We start from the raw sequence: 17178 nt of genomic DNA, 5'->3' as shown, positions 1-17178 counted from the left end.
GATATATATAAAATATATATATACCAAAAAGCCCACTAAAATATGAAAGAAAGGTCTAGGCGTAAACCAAGCGACCCAGTCAGGGGGAGTGACAGCCCCAAGCAAGCCTAACAGGCAGAGCATCAAACTCGACCAAAGAAAAACACAATTGAAAGTGGAGGGACAGGCTTGCAAATACAGTCACCCTAGGCAACGCCTCTATAGATTATACAGCCCTAAACCCTATGCTGAGGTAAAGGGCGTCTTAAGGGACTCTCCGGCAGGCAGTGGGCTGAGGCACAACAAAGCAACGCCGCCTCTGAGCGTGTCCGGGCTCCGTGTCACACACAGAACGGAAAGAAAGCCAATGCGCATGCGCGGAGGCTTGCCTGACACTCCGGAAGAGGAGCGACACGCGACACCAGCGCGCGAGCCCCCGTCCCGCTCCACAATGTAGAAAACACACGGGCACAAAGCGCCCGTAGTATAAGAGAGGCGACGCGCGCTCTCAGAAGCGGAGAAGAAACACACCACAATACGCCGAAGCAACGGACGCCAGAGGCGACGAACACACAGCAAAGCGGCAATAATTAAAGGAAGCAGCCGAAAAGCGGCGCACAACGTGTGAGTAAAGCACAATGCAATATACAATGCAATAAACAAACATGGAAGTAGTAACAAAATAAGAGAAAAGGACTTAACTGGCTGCGAAGCAGCAAAGAAAGAGGAAGTGTTGTCCTCTATGGTGGTTTATATAGCATGTTGTCTCTATGGTTGCCTAAGGGCTCATGGGAGTTGTAGTTGCTTTTTTCTTTACTATGTTCCTATTGGCTGCTATTGGTAGTAAAGAAATCGAGAAAGCATAATCTGAGCCTCCTGTCCTGCCATAGAACTATAATTCTGCAGCTAGTATTCCGCCATGCTATGCTTGGCACCATACGCGCAGCCAGCAATTTTTACTTCCACATCTGGGCCTAACTTTTTGCCAGATTGGTGTCTGCAGTGCTACAATATTTGTGCAACACCTGATCAACTTCTAATGCTTCCCCTGATACTGGCACATGGAGGTTCTTTACCTTCTGCAGCTTTAGTCAATTGTTCAACTAATGGATCCCATCTGCTCTTTTCTCATAAAGATTTTCCATCAGGCACCATTTTTGGGAAGTCACTCTCATCCTTGTATTCATCGGGCAGCAGCTCTGTCGTCACCTCTGTGGTTGTCATCTTTGTTCTGCAGCAGCACCTTCCATCTTCTTCTGAAACGGGTATCTTGCCATTTGTTCTTGTCCTCTCTCCTTTTCTTTAAACAATGTGCACGAAGCATCTGCCTCCCAGAGTCACTGTCTAGCGCTTTTGATTCCATTGCCATATTCACCTGTAGGTAAAAGTTAATCCATTGAAACACCTGCAACAGTCACAAGTTTTCCTGCAGGTGGCATCTATTGGGATCTGGAGGAGGACAATAGAGTGGAAAAACTTAGACCGTGTTTGGCCCATGTTATAAGGGTCACTTTCTGCTTGTCTTGGTTTTACACTACCCTTGCTGTGAATTGCAGGTGTATGCTTTTAATTACAATGTTAAAATACAAGTCCCAGCTAAGGGCGTGCAGAGTTGAGAAGCTAAATGTTATGTAACCTCACATAATGTTTTTTAAGACGCCACCTGTGTGAAACTGGTAAAGATATTTAAAAACAAGCATTTACAATGCAACGGTTTCGCCTTTAATAACAATATAGTTATTATGGACCACACCAAAGTGGCATCCAATGAGCATTGAGCAGACTACAGGAATATAGTGCAGCAAATTCTCTTAACATCAACCCGGACAAGACACAAATACTTGTAGTCGGTCGCTGTAAAAATAAACGAGACCTATTGGCTATGCCAATGCTTGTTTTTATTGGGCTGACGAGTATTATAAACTCAGGTCGAAAAACATAATGAGAAAGAACAGCAGTGGAGTCTGGAATGTTGTCCCTTCTGAAACTTACTCTAAAACAGAAAATGCTAAGAAATCACATAAAGTATTTCAGAGTTGTCTAAATCATTTCTGAATGATTATTAGAGCAAACACAGGGATAATTGCAATGTAACACACATTCTTTTTAACGTTTAACCACCCTTGTTCCAGAATTGTAAAACGTAAACAAGTGGACACTAGACTATTTTTTTCTAAAATAGGAGACAAACCTAGAAGATCCCGGTTTGTATTTTCTAGGATTTAATACTGAATCTAAGTGTGATTTGACTATAAATGCAGCACAACCTCGTTGTGGTAATCTTTTCTGAATATATTTGTTTTATTATATACTAAACCGATCGCCTGTATTTTAGTTCGCTAGAGGGACCACGATTTAACTGCAAAGTAAACGTTTTCAGCAGTGTAGCATACCGTGGTTTAAGGGGCATGTTTTTCTAGCCAATAATTTAGTAAATCCCTAACCATTCTTTAAAGTTTCTCTTAAAGTTTCTCGGACCGCTGGTGGCAATTTATGTATTTTGTGCCCTGAGTTCGTTTGTAATGGGCATTTTACGTGGTTCGTGATCTGATGTTTTTGGACCGCTTTGCTGAGCGCTTTCACCCAGGCGGTGCTAATCCCAGTGTAATAAAACCATCAACTGACAGCCATCACAATGCTAATTACTGCCAGTCTGAATTATTTTCTGCAAGCTCAGAAGGATCGTGATGGCGAGTTATCATTATAATTGCAAGTTATTATTTGTCATTCTTTCAAAAATCTCAGGTAATGAACTTGCATTTGGCTGGTGTTCAAGCAAGCGTGTCGTAGAATACAATCAACAACAACCACACACACAGGAAGACCTTACACACACACACAGATATACATGCACATACACAAACAAATATTGTGTCTCTCTCACACACACACGCAAGCACCCAGGAATACCTTACACACACACACAGATATACATGCACATACACAAACAAATATTCGGTCTCTCTCACACACACACACGCACGCACCCATACACAAGCATTCAAACACACAGATTCATCCACACCCATGTACACGGGCAGCACTGCTGTGAAATCACGGGTCTCTCGTTCAGAGTACACAAGCCCTTCCGAGAAGATGTCTGGATGTCAGACTGGCACGTTTTTGGAGGGGGTAGCGGCGAGAGAGGTTTCGGGCGCTCCCTCCCACATTTAGTCATTGTACTTATTTATTTACAAATCAAATAACTGGTTGGCGTAATTCTGTCAAGGAACAGGCGTCTTATTATGCAGCAAAAAAAAAAGCTTCTCTTAATTAAAAGAGGTTTTCTGTTGAAAACAAAACTCACAAGTATTACTGCCAATATTCTGAATACCTTGATAAAAGCGAGGCCCTGGTGAAATTAAAAATGACGCTGACCGAATTTGCACAATTTAGTATATTTCGTATTGCGCTTGTTATGCAATTGTGTTTTAGTTAAATTTTTGGTCAAAATGCGTCCTGAAAGCAGACATCGCCTCTCCGTGCCGGGGCCATTGTGCAGGGGGGTGATATACGACCGCGTTGTGTTGCAGCGGCCATGACAGCGAACCTTCGGGAACCGAGAGGGGGCAAATCAGTGTGAACTCAGAATGAGGAACCTTCCGGGGCTCGGATTATTCACTTGCTGACAACAGCCATTGTCAAGAAATGGAGACTTTACACGAGGACAAAGAGCCTGCGTGCAGAATTTGGAGAATTCAGGGGCGAACAATACAACGATAAAACTCTGCGCCAAAAAAAAACACATGAAGAATACCTGTCACGGCTGCTGGGGAAAACACACAACAAGTCAGGTCCCGGGCCGGCAGCCAATCACAGCGCGGCCCGGGACAAAGGGGCGGGACTTAAAAAAAGCCCGAGAAACGCCCCCGAATCGCGTTTTCCCCGAGAAAGCGTGATTGACAGCCTCTGTCTCCCATTGGCTAGCCTCCATTTATGGAGCTAGCCAACGAGAGACCGAGGCGGGTCATCGATCACATATACAACTCAATAGGTTTTTTAGCGCATGCGCACTACGTGCGCACTTGCAGGCAAAACCTAAAAATCAGCACACCTGGAGCCAATTTACAGTCGGGAAAGCGGCACAAAAGTAACCTGCTGAGATCTAGGAGAGCCGGTGAAAGACACAGCTTACCATCTCCCCATATCTCTTTGCCTTAAATCCTAAACAGGATTTCGGGAGCAAGTCAGAGGAAGTAGGACAGCTATACAGAAGAATAGGGAGTGTACAACTCTTTTAAGTGCAGCCTTGAGTGACCAAAGGAATCATGGGCACCATCTTAAACAATTTTTTTTTTACAGAACGCCATGCTGAGGGATATGTGCTGCGGATAAGTTGTTCAGAAAAAAATCACTTTCTTATTCGTAGCTTGTATTCATCACGCCCCTCCTTCCATTGGCGGTTTAATTCCAGAGTGACCAGCTTTCGCCCAGTTGTTTGCCTTGTCTTGAATACAACAACATGACTTTTCAATTGCAGTTTTGGCTGACTCCTTTCTCTTTCATTTCTTTATAACAAATACATTGTTTCTTTTGCGGTATGTGCCTTGACTAGTCATTTGAAATAGCCCCTAAGCCCTGATCATCACAGTAAAACACAAGAGTAAGATGTGAGCCCTAGACAAGTGCTCAGACAGTGTTGTTTATTTCATTGTATATTGGTATTAAACCATGCTGGAGAGCTGCTCATTGATGGAGGAGTGCGGGACTAGTGTAAAGGAGCTTGGGAGACAATACAAGATAATGCACTTCAAGAGAAGAGCAACACATTTGTAGGTCTGGTATAGATACAACTCGAGTTGGTTCAGCAGCCTCATGTAATCAAAAACAATGAACACACACACACACACACACTCACTCACTCACTCACCAGCCCTCTTCATCCATTGATATTTTCGTCTGTCTTTTACGGTTTGCTACCACCCACTACACTATACAGCATGGAGAATTGGGTCAGTCTAATTCAGCCATTAGTTCTCTTAAACTGCACATCCATGTAAAAGAAGTGCCCTTCAGTATCAATGCTGGTTGGTCAAGACTTAACTTTTTAGGTTTTGCCCGGCTGTACATGTGAAATCTATTGTTTTTAATATAAACTTAAAATGGGCTTACATCCCGCCCCTGCTTTTTCCTGGCTTTTCATTGGTTCCTGTGCGTGCTACTTACTTTTCCTCCATTTCTATTGGCTGTAGCATATTTTCCTGCATTTACTACTTGTTCCTCGTCTGCTTCTCTGACTGATTTTCTGTGGCCGAAATACTGCTAACATCTGCTTTGGTGGAACTATTTCTTCATAAAGTTTTGTCTCTTTCTTCTTTTTGGTCTTGCAGCAGATTTATATAGCACAATTTACCACCTGAGAGATAAAGTAATTTGCCCAGGATCACAGTATCATGGGCCGCTAAGACTCAAAACGGGATCCCCGAGCTCTCAAGTCAGCAGCACTGGTTGCTACGCCACATCCTCTCCACTCCCGTGAGGCTTGTTTTTTAATTATTTTTATTTTGTCAAAGATATGTTAGTGCAGATATTGCCACATAGGGATCGTTTCCCATAAATCAACTGGGCCCAGTAAAATTAGAGAAACAACATGTCAAGACAGTGGAATTAAGAAGTTGCATTGATCAGTGCTAAATTGAAGTGTTGAGGTAATATATCCTTTAAAGGAGCTTGCTTAGATGATCCTCCATGTAAGCGATGGGGCCTGGCTTAGCAAGGTCATAGTGCAGAGCCCTACCTCTTTCACTGGCAGTGGAAGTTGTGGATAGGGTTACCAGGTGACCCCACATTGCTCTCCTTTTGCAGTTCCACGTGTGTTAATCCGATTGACTCAACTTATTTAACCCGTTTCGTGTTGGCCGACGGGAGCACTACCTACTTGGTGCTACGAACGACCATTGGCCGTCGCGGCCCCACCCGTTTCTTCGAACGTTCCGCACTGGCGCGGAACGTTCGAAACAATTAACATGTTAAACCGTAAGTGACATGGAGTCACCAAGTAAACACAGGGACGTAATACCACTGCAATTCCAAAACACCTTGCACATTTTGCCCCTGCATTGGGCCATCTTAGGTGTAAGAGGTTTCTGACTCGGCCAATGAGGACCGGTCCATTCCAGCCTTTTAGGATTTTGAGCTAAAATAAAAATTGCATACAGTGAAGCTGAACTGACATTTTCTAATGGCTGGTAAAAGGAATATTCTCTGTAGAAACATGGGTTCCCTTACTTATGTCATGAAATTCAACCAGTCATGATATTTTAACAAAGAGCAGTATGGATGCTGGGACTTGTAGTCCCATCATGGTACCCGGGCAAGTGAAACTACAAGTCAGTGCATGCTTAGTGCTGTGACTGAAAAAAACATGCTGGTCATGTACAGATTTCTCTCTCACTCTGTCTCTCTCTCTCTGTCTTTGTCTCTCTCTCTCTTTATTAAAGGATGCACTTTTGGAGAACTTTGTTTCAAAAAGAATCTTTAATAGTCCTTTTTTTTAACCAAATACTAGCCTCCAGATCCTCACAGGTGTATGTTTGCTGCTATTTAAGCTGGACTAAAAGCAAGGAAGGGGAAATTCTCCAGGTAATTGAGCGCTTGCCTAGGGTTACCAGCTGACCCCATGTCACCAGGACACCACTCCAAGTATTCAGGCCTGGTTTTATAATACAGAAATTATTGCATTTTGGGAATTGCAATGGTGGTTGTGTCGCTGTCCTAACTGGATAGATACATTTAAACGCTTATTAGTGAAAGTAAAAAAATCTTTTCCCGGTGACTTGGAGTTCAGTAGAACGCCTAAACATAGTCATCACCTACATTCATGTCACCAAGAATACTTTCAGCCAGTCCTGATTCTCCAGGCCATTAGACTAAGCAAGGCCCCAACTATAGTTCCATGTTTCCTATTACTATTATGTGCATGAGCCTGCCTACATGTCTCATTCTGCTTTTTGTTGTTTTCTGAAAGAAAATCAAGACCGCCTGAAAGTCCACCGCCTGACATGGTACCGATTAATTGCTATGTGAAGGAAGATGTTTGGTGCTCCAGGCAAACTAGCATTTTACCACATAAGTGCCCCCCATCAACTATGAAAAAGCAGGTTTCTTTCTGGTCCTTTCTAGTTATGCATCCTCATTTTCAACCAATGTACTTTTCTCCTCCTCCCTCGCTTGTCCTCCCTCTCTCATTTTCTAGCCTTCTTCCTCTGCTTCATGTACTTAGTTTTTATTTTCTACTTCCCATCTTTTTAGGTTTTGCCTGCACTGCGCTGTGCTTGTGATATCTATTGTTTTTTATCTAAATTTAAAAGCCTTGTCTCTTTCCTTGCTTTTCATTGGTTCCTGTGCATGCTACTTACTTTTCCTCCATTTCTATTGACTGTGGTATATTTTCCTGCATTTACCAATGCTTGTTTCTTGTCTGCTTCTCCTATCAGTTTCCTGTACCTAAATACTGTTAACATCAGCTTTGATGGAACAATTTTTTCCTAAGGTTTTGTCTCTTTTTGATTTTTCGGCTTGCAGCAGATTTATATAGCAATTTATCACCCAGAGCTTAAGGGGCACATGCATCAAGCTATTTTGCGATCTCAAACAGTTAGATTCTCAAAAATCGTCCGTTTATGATCGCAAAATGGCCTTTCCTAATGCATGAAAGTTTTTTTTATTCGCAATTTAGGTAATCGCAGTTGTTTGAGATTCCCTAAATTGTGAATGCAAATAGGGAATCACAATTTGCGATTCCCTAAAGCAGATGCAAGAAGCCTTTCCTAAATGCGAACTGTGCATTTAGGAAACTCTAAAATCAACTTCAAGTTGATGTTAACCATGTGCATACCTTGAAAAATGCACAAAACTGCATTTTTCAAAGTGCCATGTGGCGCACACATGCCTTACATGTGCACCTTTTTTTTAGGGTGCCTCAGGGGGGCTTAGGCCCTCGGGCACCCTTGCCTATGCATTACCTAATTTGCGATTACGATTTAGGTATTCGTAATTTAGGTAATGCAAGACCATTCTCACCTAGCGATTCCCTAATTGCGTTTTTCGATCCTTAAGGAATCACAATTAGAGAATCGCTATTTGCTCTGTTTTGTTCCATAGCATTTTGCAATTACCAGATAGCGATTTCTAAAAAATCGTTGTTTGGTAATCGCAAAATGCAACTTTCATGCATGTGTCCCATAGTGATTTGCCCCATAGTGATTTGCCCAGAATCATAGGCTGTTATGCTGCCCAAACTCGAACCTGGATCAGCAGCTGTTGCTTCTGTGCCACATCCTCTCCACTCGGGAGCTCTTTCCTTCATACCAGATGATGATTGATAAAACAGCTTTTTATTCATCACATTGGCGAAACCGATGCATTACCAATACTTGTTTTCTTTCCAGTCCTTATACTTTTGAGGTTTTGCTTGAAAAATCTCTTGTCATTAATTTAAAATTTTTAAACGGGGCTTAGAACCCACACATTACTTCCCTTGCTTACCATTGGTGAGCTCCCCATCACTCCCCTATCTTGTCTTCATATTGGTTAGCAGCTCTTCCTGGCCTCCAGCTTCCTCCTGGGCATCTGAGTCTTCGCCCATGCCGTGAAGTATGGACCACGTACTGCTTACTGTGGCCAGTGCCCTTCCACTGGCCGCATACACTTCTTTTCAGGTCTCGCTGATCCAACGCGCATGCGCTGTCAGCGAGACAGTCAGTAACTGGCTTTTTGAAGGGCTTTCTCCGGCCACCAGCGAGTGGTTACGCGTGCGGGCGCGCGCTTAATAGCACAGGCGCCATCTCACCCTTATAGCCGCAATTATTTTCACTTTCGCGGCGCCGATGTCTGCGCGGCCAATGCTTGATTGATAGTAGGTGGCGTTTGGATTTGATGCGGTTACTTTAAATAAGAACACCCTACGGATAAAAACATGAGCGGGATAAAGAGCCTTTTGTTGTGCACACGTGTAGGCATAGTACACACCAGGAAAAAGGGAAGCCCAGCCTTTTTTGTGTTGTTTCACTCTGAGAATTAAAAGCTGGCTCACCTGTCGTATACTATTGATAAGAGCACTGTTAAAGACAATGTAGGCATTATAACTACACCAACTCTGCCAAAGTAAAACAAGATGGGACACGGTTTAGCGTATTCTAAGATAGGTTTAACACCCTACACGGCGGCGGAGTGTGGTGTTAACTACAGAATGAAAAGTAGTACCAAAGCATCTGACATGCATCTAACCAAACCTTTCGTGACATTTCCATCTCCCTGGGGCAAGCAATTTATGGAACCCAATGTTCATAGCGTTTAATGTGAGGCAAAGAGTCTGCTTGCCAGACTCATCACAGACTCATGCAGCTTGTGCTCAGTCTCTGGCTTTGCTACTCGCGCCCTCCACATTAAAATCATGCATAGAAAGACGTGCCGTTTCAGAGTGTGCTTTCTATTTTTTCATCTGGTACATCGTACATTTGAAAGGGATCTGTTCTCTTCACCCTCCCTGTTTCCCCCCCAATTATTATCACAAAGCCATTTACACTGAGTGCTTGGCAATCTAGCATGCCTGGGTCTCATATCACGGTTCTGTTTGACATGACTGCAGCACTTTTATTTTAGCAAGCATGTACCTATTAACATTCAGGGCATGCCCTTCTTTCACGGCATTACACAGTAACTTAGTATAGCACCTGGTTACTCATTTTGGGAACTAATTGACGAAAACTTGGTTTTCTGTTCCAAATTCACCGACTTAGCACCTAGAGGATTCACAATTAGAGCTACGTAAATCCAGCACTTGCTTGCCCCACCCTCCACCCATGTTTTGCATTTACTCCAATACCTGCTGTGCCCAAGGAGCTTGAGGTCACTTCGGAACACGGGTAATGTTGTTACTCCAGGTCTACAAGCATTTTGGGAAGAGAAAGCATGGCTGTTACTCGTGGTTCATGTGACTGTATTTCTGAGAAGTGCAACTGTATGTACGCGGTACCCTCTCCGGAAATGCCCTCACAAAAACTTGGATGGACGCATTTGCCCCGCATTGATACTTTAGGTAGGTGACAGAATATCCCATGGTTATTTTAGGAAAGAAGATTAATGGTGGATATATGACGGCATGATGAGCTTTGCCAACCATAGGTCGGGGTGCTCATTTATGGAAGGGTACAAGGAGCTGTGATTACTTCATATTTGTATGAATTTACTCCAACGTATGTTTTAATTGGCGTTTTTGACACTATGCTAAGCTTGGTAATTATTGGCATTGTTTTAAGTGATGCCACCTCGCCCACCGCTGAATGAAGGCAGCGGGAAGGATGCAGGAACTGGACAGGAAAGCCTAAAATAGCTATTATCCCATTGTAATCAGGGCTGTAACAAGTCAGTAATTAAAGTAACAAAGTCGCCGAGGATGAAGAGGGGCATTTAGGGCATTACTGTATTTACCGAGCTAAGTACGTTAACCCTATCGCTGCTGCCGTCGGCCATTGGACGTCACCGCGAGCTACCTCCATGGTGCGCATTGCGCACGTCCAACGGCCGACGCGCCGCACCCGTTTCTTCGAACGTTCAGCACTGGCGCTGAACGTTCGAAGCAGTAAACGGGTTAATTCTGGGCTGCATGCTCGGAGACAGGAGTTTGGCAAACAAACTCCCACACACCCTAGCGAGCTTTCCTTTTGTAGAATGTTTTATTGCTTATTAAAACAAGCATTGGCATAGCCAATAGGTCTCGCCTTTGGGACCTTTATAAGTCTTTAGCCATGCAACAGTTATTGTTGTTGCAGTAAGAATATTGTTCTGCATAACTAAATACTTATAAGGTCCCGAAGGCGAGACCTATTGGCTATGCCAATGCTTGTTTAACTTGGCATGCACTCTGCTTGCCTCTGCAGTCCCTCTTTTTCACCCCGCCATCCCGCTCCCCGTGATTTCACCAACACCTCCTCTCACTCCTCCGTCATGTTGCTTGACCCCTACCTAAATTCCCCAAGCTGTTTGTTTTGCATGATGCCTAGCAGCGTGGGCAGCTGTGCACCGTGGCTTAAAGTAAAATTTTAAAAGGTGCAATACTGGCAGCGTCATAGTGGTTTTATTTTTATTTTCAAAAGTCAATTAATTTTGTATAGGCAAATCCTATTGCCTTTGACAATGCGTGTTTGTACCTATTGTTACTATTTCTTTCAAGTATGTCTAGAATGGCCTTTCACTCCACCCAGAGGATTATTTATCTCTCACTTCATGCACTTGGCTGTTTGGTGTATCAATCTGCCTTCTAGGGAGTACTTCCAGTGGACTTCACGATTAACCATTTCACATCTGAAAAGTGCACTCTCTGATCAAAACTGAAATCTTTTATGTCATATATGTATTTTATACGGAAAACAATCTGCTTCTGCTACTTATTTTTGCCTCAACTTTGGCCAAGTCAATAGGTCTGGTTTAATTTTGCTAACATGTGGAAAGTATTAGTGAATGCTTGTGTTTGTATGTTTTAGCACATTTAAGTCAGAGCTGTTGGCTTTACCAATGCTTGTTTATTGCTTTTTTTTGGTATCCTTGTTTGTTTAAACCAGAAAGCTTCAAACTGTGGGTCGCGCCCTTCTGGGAGTTTGTAGCTGTTTTTCCATGGGGGGTGCAAATGCTTGTAAATAAAGATCTTGTTTATTTGGTGCACTTCCATGCTATCTTTGTTTAAATGCAGCATTCCAAGTGCATAAAAAAGTGTGAGAACTGTGATCCTGATTGCCTTGGGGGTAAGGGGTTGGTGGTCAGTGAGTATGGTAGCAGGGCCAAAGACATGTATAAAAAGAAAAAAGATATTCTGTAGCTGTTATGTTGTTTTTCACTTTGGTTAACTGCAAATAAAAGAAGGCACACATCTCAGATAAAAAAAAAAGTAGACGCAAATCAGTGGGGAAACACCCTGTTATGATATGAAACATAATCTCTTAAATGTGATCACTGCAGTTGTCTGTGTGTTGGACAGGAGTCATAGAATTCGATCCTGATTGTTGCAATGGGGAATAGTGATTTGTGAATTTATAGTGCTACGAGGTCTCAGTCTGTGACAGAAAGCAAAGTGAATATGTCATTAATTTAAAATTGCATTATATGCAACATAAGGCATTCTGCAGCAAAACGATTTAGTGTTTGAGATAAAACAAGTGCTTTGAAAGTTTATGTTTTAGTAATAGGTCATCAGACTGTACATAGTGCCAACATTTTCAAAAGTGTCCATTACAATGACTCATTGCGAAACTCAGCTGATAACACTCTTTCATTACCTTTTCAGAAAGAATAATTGATTGTCATCAAGAAGCTTCAAGAAAATCCATCAATTAAAGCCCATTCTTGCTCCCAAGCAGCCTTTAAATTCGGTGATTAACCAATTGCACACATTTAAAATTTCCTTTAGGTAGCAAGAGCCACCTTGGGAGGGAACATTGAAGCAAAGCAGAAATTTTAGCTTGGGCCTCCCAGAAATAGCCAGGAGGGAAATGAGCAAGACAGGGGGAGGACATGTTTTTAACAAAGGGAGGACGATACATTCCTCTTAGACGCTATCACTAGTGAAACAGGTGCAGTGACATTGGGCCCCACTGCATCACAGTTATGACTGTTTTTACTTTGTAAAAGGGTAATAGGTTCATATTCTTTGCTAGCATTAGAGCAGAGGGCACTCCTGCTGCACAGATAGGGGAGACATGGGGTTTATTTTCTGAAAGATTGGTGTGATTGTCAAGCTTTGTAGGGAAGAGGTGAAAGAGGCCGAGTAGGCCAACCTGCTACTCAGGGTCGCAGCTATCATTAGTGCAATTATGGGGAGCATGCCTATTAATTTCTGTTTTTCGTTGATTCATTTGTACAAGTCTCACATTTAGCTTGGATTATGAGCTGCAGAAAAAGCACTCGTGAAACTGTCATAACCCCACACTCTCCTTTCAGCTCTGCCCCTCTTGCTCCTCCAGTCCTTGCCATAAAGATCTGTAGGGGAGGCTCCTTCGGAAACTTTTACCTTTAGGGGCTCAAAGCAAAAAGTTTGAAGACCTCTGGTTTAAGCTTTGTGTTCTTGTTACAGTATTGTAACGCCTTTATCATCAGTTCTTTGCAAAAATAATAATGTTTTCCTGTGGTATGCGTGAAAAATAAACATGAATTTGTGTGCCTGGGCTACATACATATCCACACTGTTGTATTAAAGTTATAGGATGTTTATACCACAGCCACACTGTTGAATTAATGTTATATGCAGTGGTGATTTTTTAAATCAAAAGATTTATTGCAGGTATATGGCATATTTGTATGGTATTTATTTGAAATAAACTATTTTAATAGTAATTATTGCACTAACCTTTCAGGGCCTGGCCTATTGGTGTTGCCAGTGCGTTAACGCAATTACAAGGCAGTTCACATTTTGTAAGGTTCAAGGGTACTTGTTTTAATTTTGCTAACATGTGGAAAGTATTAGTGAATGCTTGTGTTTGTATGTTTTAGCACATTTAAGTCAGAGCTGTTGGCTTTACCAATGCTTGTTTATTGCTTTTTTTTGGTATCCTTGTTTGTTTAAACCAAAACCAAACTGCTGATATTTAAAGTGGATATAAAAATTAATTAAACTACACTTTGAACAAGATTTGTCCTTGAGATAAAATAACTAATTTTATGTGGATGTGAAATGTGTGTATCGGGTTTCTGCAGTCACCTTCGTGAAGGAAGCTCATGGGTAAAGTGTGCTGACCTGTTATCCTAGGCAGTATTCTGCAAGTGGGCGGAAGTAAAATGTGAATGACATTTTTACAGACCAGCAGATAAACCCAGTGACCAAAAGCAACTCTCTGCATGTTTATCATATATTACTTTTTGGGGAAAAATAGTGACCACACAGCAAAAGCTTGTCTCAAAGTTGACACCTAAAAATTATGCAGAGGATTTTGCGCACGTCTAGTAATGCAATAACTCCTGTCGCGTCCAAAACAATAAGGGAATTAACAGTATTTTTCTCTGGAGTTGCAGTATGCAGTCAACATTGCCGGTGACACAGGACCACATAATTAAAAATTTGCAATCATTCGTGACAAGAATTTTCAATTCTATTAAGGACACGGAGGCGAGGATTATGCTTTCTCGATTTCTTTACTACCAATAGCAGCCAATAGGAACATAGTAAAGAAAAAAGCAACTACAACTCCCATGAGCCCTTAGGCAACCATAGAGACTACATGCTATATAAACCACCATAGAGGACAACACTTCCTCTTTCTTTGTCCAGGAAATCATAAACAGTCAAAAGTCATTGAAGAAAATACCGCCGACCATCCTGAAGGAAGAAGACCGAAGGCAACTGCAAAGTGGGCCAACAGGAGACAGGCAACCAACCAAAGGCGAAGAGGCCGCATCAGGAAATACAGCAGATCCAATATCCAAAGTGGCGGAAAAACACTGCTGGAGAGACCATGACGAAGGATCACTTCTGGTCAGAACCTGAAAGAAAAAACAGAGCCGTAATACACAATTCCAAAACCTTGGAAAGGTAGCATCACATAGGGTGGGGAAAAAAATCAATGCAAGAAAACATTGCAGATCATAGCAAAGCAAAGATGCAATATAAACAATGCAGTAGAATACAAATGGGTGGGATAATCCTCGCCTCCGTGTCCTTAATAGAATTGAAAATTCTTGTCACGAATGTTTGCAAATTTTTAATTCTATGGCAGGACAGGAGGCTCAGATTATGCTTGTTCAAAGCTGGTCCACCACAACAGAGGCAATATCCACAATGGGTTTGAAATAATACGTCTTAAACACAGTATCAGAAGACCAATCAGCCGTCTTCACAATGTCTTGCAAACTTACACCAACATGGAAAGCCTTAGAGGCCATGGCACCCCTTGCGGAATGAGCTCCAAAAATGGAGACATCAATACCTGCCTCAGACATAAGCCAGCGCACCCAACGAGCAAGAGTAGCTGGCGCCACAGGCTTAAAAGGCTTTTGCAAAGCAATCAACAACTGCCCAGACAAATCTTGACGAAAAGGAGCAGTACTCACCTCATAATCCTTTATGCACCGGACCACACATAACTGTGGGTTCTGAGGAAAAGCTGGATAAGTAACAGTAGACAGATTAGTCTTTGTACGTCTGGAAACCGTAAAAGTAACGCCGTCCGGGAAAAAAGAACGGCCGGCGAGATCCACCGCGCGTACATCCGAGATACGCTTACAAGATACCAAGCATAAAAGCATTGTCAATTTTGCCGACAATTGTTTACGAGACAGAGAAGCGTTGGGAGGCCAAGCTTCCAGAAAACGTAAGACAACGGAGACATCCCAAAGAGCTACATACTTCGGACATGGCGGCTTAGCCATCCGAACACCACGAAGCAATTTAGAGATCAGATGATGTTCTCCAATAGGTTTACCGTCGACAAAATCATGGCCCGCAGAGAGAGCGGAGCGAAAAGAGTTGACAGTCCTGTAAGCAGAGCCAGAAGAAGCGATGGAAGCAAGAAAATTAACAACTAAAGAGACATCAGCTGAAGCGGGATCCAGGTCTCGTTCAGAACACCAATCACACCATCGTCGCCAAGCTGACGCATAACGCTTGCGCGTGTTGGGGGCCCAAGCTTCATTGATAAATCTCTCAGCGTCTCCAGATAAACCAGGGACTTTCTAGCGTTCCCCGAAAGACGCCACGCCACCAGACGGAGCTGGCCCGACAGAATTAGAGGATGTGGCTGGAGCAGAGGATCCAACAGCAGGTTCCACTTCGTTGGAAGCAGAAACGGAGTCGAGCAACTCATATCCAGAAGGTCCGGAAACCACGCTTGAGCCCTCCAAAGAGGAGCTATCAGAATGATCTCCGAATGAAACTGCTTCGTCCTGGCCAAGACTCGCGGGATCATTGCGAACGGGGGAAAAGCATAGCAAAGCTGAGGAGGCCAAGTCTGGAGAAAGGCATCCGTGGCAAGAGCGTCCGAATCCGGACGCCAGCTGTAAAACCTGGGCAGTTGAGCATTGAGGCGAGAGGCGAAGAGATCGATCCAAGGTCGACCCCAAAGGCGAGACAGAGTCCGAAAGACACGGGGGTGAAGCCGCCAGTCGCTGAAGTCCAGCAGGTGGCGAGAGTTCCAGTCGGCCACCTGATTCTGGCGACCTGGGAGATACTCTGCAATAAGAGTGATCTTCCTCTGAAGGCAGAAATGCCAGAAATCCTTCGCAATCTCTGCCAACAGTCTCAACCGTGTCCCTCCCAGTTTGTTCACATACCTCACCGCCGAGATGTTGTCCATGCGGAGCAAAATGCAACAGCTGGTGGCCTGAGGAGCAAGGCTGCGGATTGCAAAAGATCCCGCCAGAAGTTCCAGGCAGTTGATGTGAAGGGCTAGTTCGTCCTGAGACCAACGGCCGCCCGTCGTCATGTCGCCGCAACGGGCTCCCCAGCCCCACAGACTCGCATCCGATTCCAACATCAAATCCGGAGTTGAACCGAACAGGGCTTTCCCGTTCCAGGCTTCCATGTGCCGGAGCCACCACAACATCTCCGACTTCGCGTCCTGTGACAGAGGAATGAGGTCGGAATAACGAAGACCTTTCTGCAAGTGCCGGATCTTGAGCCGTTGCAGGGCCCGATAATGCAAGGGACCTGGAAAGTTTGCTGAATGGAAGAGGCTAAGAGTCCGACAATCCGAGCGATCGACCGCAAAGATACGTTCGGTGCGGACAACAGTAACTTCAATTCCCTCTTGATAGACCTGACCTTCTGGGCAGGCAAGAGAAGCTGGCAAGATATCGAGTCCACAAGGAAACCCAGAAACTCTATCGACTGAGTGGGTTGTAAATGAGATTTCTGAGGATTCACTAGAAATCCGAGAGACTGAAGCAGATCGATTGTCCACGATAAATGGGAACTTAGTTGCAGCGGGCACTGAGCCATCAAAAGAATGTCGTTCAGATACACGATTAGCCGCACCCCGCGCGCTCGCAGCGATTCCATAACAGGTCTCAGGAGCTTCGTGAAGCACCATGGAGCGGACGATAGGCCGAACGGGAGAACCGTGTACTCGAACCACTCCCCCGACCATTGGAACTGAAGAAAGCGGCGATGAGGCGGAAAGATGGGAACGGACAAATAAGCGTCCTTCAAATCCAGGCGAACCATCCAGTCGCCCTTGCGAAGAAGATCCCTGAGAAGATGGATACCCTCCATCTTGA

The 17178-nt window shown here is 43.7% G+C and overlaps 1 protein-coding gene across 1 annotated transcript in view; it reads left to right on the top strand.

Annotated features, from left to right (window-relative positions):
* The window catches only part of LOC144782649 (cytochrome c oxidase subunit 7A2-like, mitochondrial), an 83502-nt gene that overhangs the window by 15984 nt on the left and 50340 nt on the right, over nt 1–17178 (top strand). The window lies entirely within an intron of this gene.

Source organism: Lissotriton helveticus, chromosome 9, assembly GCF_964261635.1.
Source record: "Lissotriton helveticus chromosome 9, aLisHel1.1, whole genome shotgun sequence".
NCBI lineage: Eukaryota > Metazoa > Chordata > Amphibia > Caudata > Salamandridae > Lissotriton > Lissotriton helveticus.
Note: the sequence above shows the minus strand (reverse complement) of the source record. Positions and strands in the feature narration are given on the sequence as shown.